This window comes from Tauraco erythrolophus, chromosome 7 (assembly GCF_009769465.1).
Source record: "Tauraco erythrolophus isolate bTauEry1 chromosome 7, bTauEry1.pri, whole genome shotgun sequence".
Taxonomy (NCBI): Eukaryota; Metazoa; Chordata; class Aves; order Musophagiformes; family Musophagidae; genus Tauraco; species Tauraco erythrolophus.
Window position 1 is genome coordinate 48,958,381 of NC_141471.1, and position 6,432 is coordinate 48,964,812.

Below are 6,432 nucleotides of genomic sequence, written 5' to 3' on the forward strand. Positions count from 1 at the left end.
TAACAGCAGAAAACAGAACTGAGGAGTCCAATACTGATTTGGTTGAGTCATAACTATCATGCATCTCGAGTTTGGCTTCTGAGGCACCAAAGAGAACATGGTGGAACTACACTTGAAGTGAAATAGAACAGGAAGGAAGATTTTTTTTTTAAAAAAAAAGAGTGGAAATAATGCAAATGGAAGACAGGAGGTATAAGAAGAGAGGGATTAGGAAGGCCATTTTCTAAATGATAGTATTAAATGCGTAGCCTGAAGTAAGGAGTGGAGGGTAAGTGGTTGGATAGGAGAAGTGCTGTGTGGGTAAGCGCTGCTTTCACAAGTGACAGATCCATCTGACTTGAAATCAGCAAAAGTGTGTGAAGTTCAGTCCTTGGAGAACGCATCCCTTCTTATTTTTTCCTTTTAAAGAAAAAGGAATCAGAAAAACCTGTCCAGAGCGAAGGTAGAATTTTGCATTGCTACACAGCTGTCTAACCAGTTGCCTAAAGAGAGAACTGAGAAAGGACAAATTCCAAGATAGTTCAGCAGTCTTATTGGGAAACAGCTTGTTTCATATTTGAGAAAACTCTTTTTCACTTCTGCATGATACAAAGCTGAGACACTGATTCAAATTGCTATGGAGACATTTCCATTTTTTGTGAAGCATCTTCTAATGGTACGTATATAAAGGGTTTATGTTCAGCTGCTTAGAATATATTTTGATATAGCAAGGTTAAGGAAGCTCAATAGGCTGTTTAGCCAGAATATAAGTATTAAAAATGTTATCATGTATTAACCAGAAAAAGTAGTGCATCTGGAATACTGGAATGGAAAGTATCATCTAAAACTGCATGCACCAAAAAGAAGCAAGCCCGTTTTGTAGCAAGAGCATAGGACCAAGAGAGTGGGATTTGGCCTTGGTTTTCCACTGAGCTGCTGTGTTAACTTCAAGTAATTTAGTTTCACTTTGCCTCAGTTTCCCCAGCTGTACCAAAAAAACACCAGCAACCTACCTCACAGGGGTGTGGTGAGGCCAAAGCTGTTCTTTGCCAAGGGCTGGGGCTGATGGAAGGTGCTACAGAGGACTAAAAATCTATGCTAAAAGACCTTTATATTAGCGTTCATTACCGTATTTTAATATTACTTTGCTTATTTCTACAGAATATAATATATGTTCTATTTAAGTATTATGTAATTAGACTTATTTAGTATGTACAGGTAAGGAAAAAGTTCGTCTCTTTAATTATCTGTGCAGCCCAAATGGAATATTAATATGATGCTTTTTGTTTATGTGAAATCTATTAAAATCAATATTGCTATATTTTGGAAACCTCATGACTGAAATAAAATCCTGCTCACAGTTGATAGCCATTTCTTACAATGTGGCTGGTTTAAAGTTTGTTCAAATTATGTGAACTAGAAATGTTTACTTCTGAAACTATATATTTGTGGCAGGATACTAAGTGGTATTTTTTAGCAGGAATGTAGTTTTCTTCCCCTCTCCACATGTAAACACACATTTGTCCTACTCTTTATCTTTTCCCATATTTAAGTTGAAGTAGCATGCCAGTACAGTGGAAATACAGGAGAAAGAGTAATCTTCAAAACTTTTAAAATCTGGTATTAAGGCAGGTTGTGGAGGAAGAAGATGAAGGGAATAAACCCAAGGGAAATAGTTGTCCATGGAAAGATTTCTGTGAAACATAAAGGAAAGAAATGATCAGAAGATAGAGCTGAGAGGGCTAAGCAGAGAGAGAAGTAGGAGAAGGAGGAATGTAGATACAGAAGAGGTGAATATCCTGTTTACTGTTATCTCCTGTTCCATCAGTTAACTGCAGCTGGAGGAACATGAACAAATAATTTTTATGAATATGCCCTTGTCTGCTGTTGCTGATGATTTCAAGGTTCATTGCTCAGCTTTTACAGTGGGCCTCCAAATAGAAGGAGAGAATGTGATGGTGGCATGCATACGGACAAATTAGACCTCTGGTGGGTGCTGGTCAGAGATTAGGCCCAGCAGCTATCTTTTACTGATATTTTTATCATTGCAGCACCTCTGAAAGAGTTGTTAATGTGCATCAGCTGTGACAATTCTGTCAGAAGTGATTACTGTTAAATTTCAGAAAACTTGCAGTTGCTTCAGAGGAAATGTTTAGCTGAATAATAAGCTCTAAAGAATAACACGGGGCTTTTTGGAATACGTGTAGTGGTGATGATGAGTGATATTTTGGTCAACAAATTGATAGGTGACTTAAAATGACTTGAGGTATAGATCCTGTTATGTGGTGGGGAAGAGAATTACTTTTAAGATGTGTATCATCTGTTCTTTTCCCCTCTACAAATAAACTACCTTGGTCTTACTGTCTTTCCAGCTACAAAGAGCTGCTTCTACCATTCTCATCATGCTCCTCCCTGTATTTTTCTAATATGTCACTCTTCTAAGGTGCTGATGAAGCAGCAAATATTCATTGAGGACCTCTAAGATAAATACATGCTGTAATAATTTCCATATTGTTCTGTCTTTAATACAGCCTAACATCTTATTCGCTTTCTTGACTGCAACTACACATTGAGCAGATGTCTTCATCAAGCTGTCCATGGTGATGACTAGATCGTCCCCTTGAAAGATCACAACTAATTGAGAGTCCACCAGAGCATGTATGAGTGGTTTAAAGCCTTTCCAGTATTCATTGCCTTGGGTTTATTTTCTGTTGACATTCACTTGCCACTGAATTGCCAAGTTTAGAGAGTCAGTTAGCTTACCCTGGCAATCACCGTCTTCCCCAGTGCTGACAAAGCTAATGACTTTCCATGGGCACTGGCTTTTGCTGTCCGATATACTGAAGTCTTCAGTTTCATGTGCATAGTTCACTCTTCTTACCGGGGATTCGCATGGCATGCTCTTACTAACCTGTACTCAGTCTGACCTTTTCTGTTGTTTCTTGTCTCCTACCTTCTGTATTTGATTTTCTTTCTAGCTCAGTTTTAGCACTGAAGTCATGGAGTTGTAACTGTCTATTTCAACTAATCTGCCTACAGAAAACCATTAGTTAAAATGTTGTTATAAACTTCCTTTCTTTTAATTAAAACATATCACTTATTCTGTATCTTTGCAGAGTATGTACAACCATAACAAAATGATTCAAACCATAAAAACAGGCTGATACAAGAAAACAAATGTACTATAAGTGAACCTGATCTCTCAGAGCTTAGCTTCGTTGCTTTTGGTGGAGTTATTTCTGTCACTTGAGAGAGCAATTTCATTAAAACTTGACTCGAGATCTTCTCACTTAAAGTCTAGATACAACAGCCAGAATCAAGGGCAAGTGAACAAGCCCCGTACCAAACCTGTTTTAAATTTCTGTGTTACTCTGCTCTTTGTGGCAGAAACGAAGCAGATGTATTACTTGGTCTCTGACCAGCAACCAATGGCTCAGCCACACTTTGTCTAACTTACCTGTTGTAGTATTTAACTGGACATTGAAATTAGATTACCGTATTTGAGATGAAGACGAGTGAGTGCAGCAATGGTGAGGGGCAGGCTTAGTCTTTGTGGTTTGTTTCATCTCTTCACATTCTCATCTTGTATTTTAAAGATGGTAATCTGTAAATAAGGTTAAGTCTTTACGTGCTGACTGCATTTACCAGTAATGCTATGCTTTTAAGTATAAAGGAGGTGTCAGAAGGGAAGGCTCAAGCCCGTCAGGATGTATAGCCTACCAGTTAAGAGGTGCATTGTCTCCATATGAGAATACTGCTATCATATAGAACAGCTGCTTTCCAGTACTAATGGTAAGTGGTTGAGAAGACGGTACCATGGAATTTGCATCCAAATAAATTGTATTTGTTAGGTGTTCTATTACAGCAGTTACTAGTGTTCTGACAAAAACAACTGTGGCTGCTGGGGGTTTATAAAGTGGTTGGCAAATTGGAGCTGAGTGGTTTTTTTTGTTAATTTTGAGGGGGCACAGGAGGAATAGAGCAAGATGCAGCAGTATCTGATAGTTGTTAGACTTCGTACCCTCTCCCACGCATCTAAAAGACTCATCTCTGTTGCTACACTCACCGAAGCCCTGTCTTGCCACTGTAAATCCCAACTGTGTTATTTACTAACCACCCAGTAACCTTCAGGACTGACTAGTTCTCTGACTATGCAGTGCCTTTAATCTGGGAATTGGGTAAAAGGCAAACTGGCTTTGTAAACTGGCATCACAGTGTTTTCTAGATAATTGGCTCTGCTATTTCTTTTTCTGCAACCCAAAGCCCAGCAAAAATCTTTTGACTTGACCTTACTTTACCCAAGAGTATTCCCGTCTTTTGTTCATCTACTTTATTACCATGCCAAGGATTTCTAGTCAGGTGCCTGAATTATTCACCACTTATTTAGAAAGCAGTTCTATAAGCAAGAACTCCTGAGTCTTGATCATGCTGTATTTCTTCAGTCAGGGCTCTAGCACCACAAACATGGCCCCATCTGTTGCAAAATTGCTTAGACAGAAAATGTGATGTGATCTCCTTGAAGAACTTAAACCTAGACCCTCAAAGGCTACACAGGAGCATAATTCCCACAGACTACAGCAAAAATGAAGGCAGTAGCACTGGAAGCACAGTTCAGCTATGGAAGAGTAGGGTTGCATGACTGGTAACACACTAGCTCAAACAAAACTCTTTCCTGGACAGCAGAGTCTAGCCTAAAGCATTGTTGTTTTTTTTTTTATGAAGAGGTGACTGAGTGTAGAACAGTAAGAGGACAGCTCTGTAAGTGAAAAAATAGGAAACTGAATTTGCTTTCAACAGTGCACCAGAATGGCTCACCACCAGACGTAACCTGAAGAAATGAAGATAAAGCCATTTGAGTGCTTATTGTAGTGTGAAATAAAGAATGATCCTGTCTGGCTGGGAAAATGGTTGGCCAGGAGCCCACCAAGCACAGCAGAAACTGCTTCAGTAGAGTACAATATCTATTTCTGAGAATCCCTGTGTGGCCCCCACAGTTAACACAGGAACCTAGTGGTGCCTGTATATTTATATAATTATATGTTTATAGTCATAATTTAAGTTCAAAACCTGAACTATATATATATTTTTTTGTCAGTAGATTTTTTTACCCTGGTTTACCTATCATGGCTTCTGCATATGACAACTTCTGACTGTGCAGTGCACACACCTGTTGTCCTTTTGTCCCATGTTAGAGTAATGGTATCAACCTCTGTAAAGCACTTTTGTGATGTTTCCTGTGAAGAAAGCTGAAGAAAATAAACTTATCTTATGGCACCAACTGAATTTATACTTCGACGTTTGTCTCGCTTTTGTGTTCACGCCTCTCTTCAGTGACTCTGAGCAGCCAGTGTGACAGGCAGTAGCACGCTGCTTGTCAGGCTGTTGTTTCAGGCCCAGTGCAGAAGAGGGGCTGGCTCTGGTTTCAACAGCTGCTTTTTGCCTCTGTTCCCCTCAGTGCTCCCCTTCCTTCCCTGTAGCTGCTTAGTGCCTGCCTCCCCCCTGGCTTACAGCCGATGTCCCCCTGGGCAGCGCACACTGTGGCCCATCTGTGGCACGTACATAGGCACAAGCTGAGCAGATGGCTGGAGAACAGGTAATGGTCAGTCCACTGGGGACTGGTATCTGTCTTTTAGGTGCTCCCCTTCTGCTCTGCTCTCAGGATTCACAGCAGCTGCAGGAACTCTGAGTCTCCAAGACTTCTTTAAAGCTTAGCTAAGTGGGTCAAGGAGTGGCTTCTTATCTGTGAAGTGAGAATAGCAGCACTACCCTTTCACAGCAGCTTCTTCTGAGGACTGGGAAGAAGAAAAAAATGTAATAAAGTCACAGGACCCTTACGTCTCACCTATTTAAAATGCCTGCAATGCAAAGCAGTATATTGGAGGTAGAACAAAGAATTGCCAGTGAAATAAAGTTAATTAAAAACGTGATTTAAGGCATTAACAACAGCATTATTTTCAGTATGTCAGAGATAGTGTTTTCCACATCCACAAATAGCAAAAAGCATCAAGCTGTTAAGATCGAGAAGAGCAAAGCAGGTGTTAAGACTGTAGTCACTGCAACTCAACGTAGCAATCATGGCACAGCCTAAGCCCCTACTGATAGGGGAACAGATTTCACCTTTTAAAAAGAATCAAGTCCCTTGTGTTCACTGCCACCTTTTGCTGCTTCCTGACAATTAAATTCCTTCATGCCATCCCAACAGCATGTTCCAGAGCTCACTGACAAAACACCCACCGCACTAAAGTGGGAAGCAGAAGCACAAAGTACAGCCTTGTACATAAAGGCAAGCTGCCTTCCCGGTCCCCTCGCACCTAGGGACTCCCACAGATCAGGTCCCTTGTCCCTTCCGCTCAGCAGCAAAAGGTTAGTTGTCCCCAGCCTGGAGCAAGATGCCCCAGATTGCACAGGGCTGAGATGCTCGCAGCTCCTCTTTTCTTGTATCCGTAACTGATA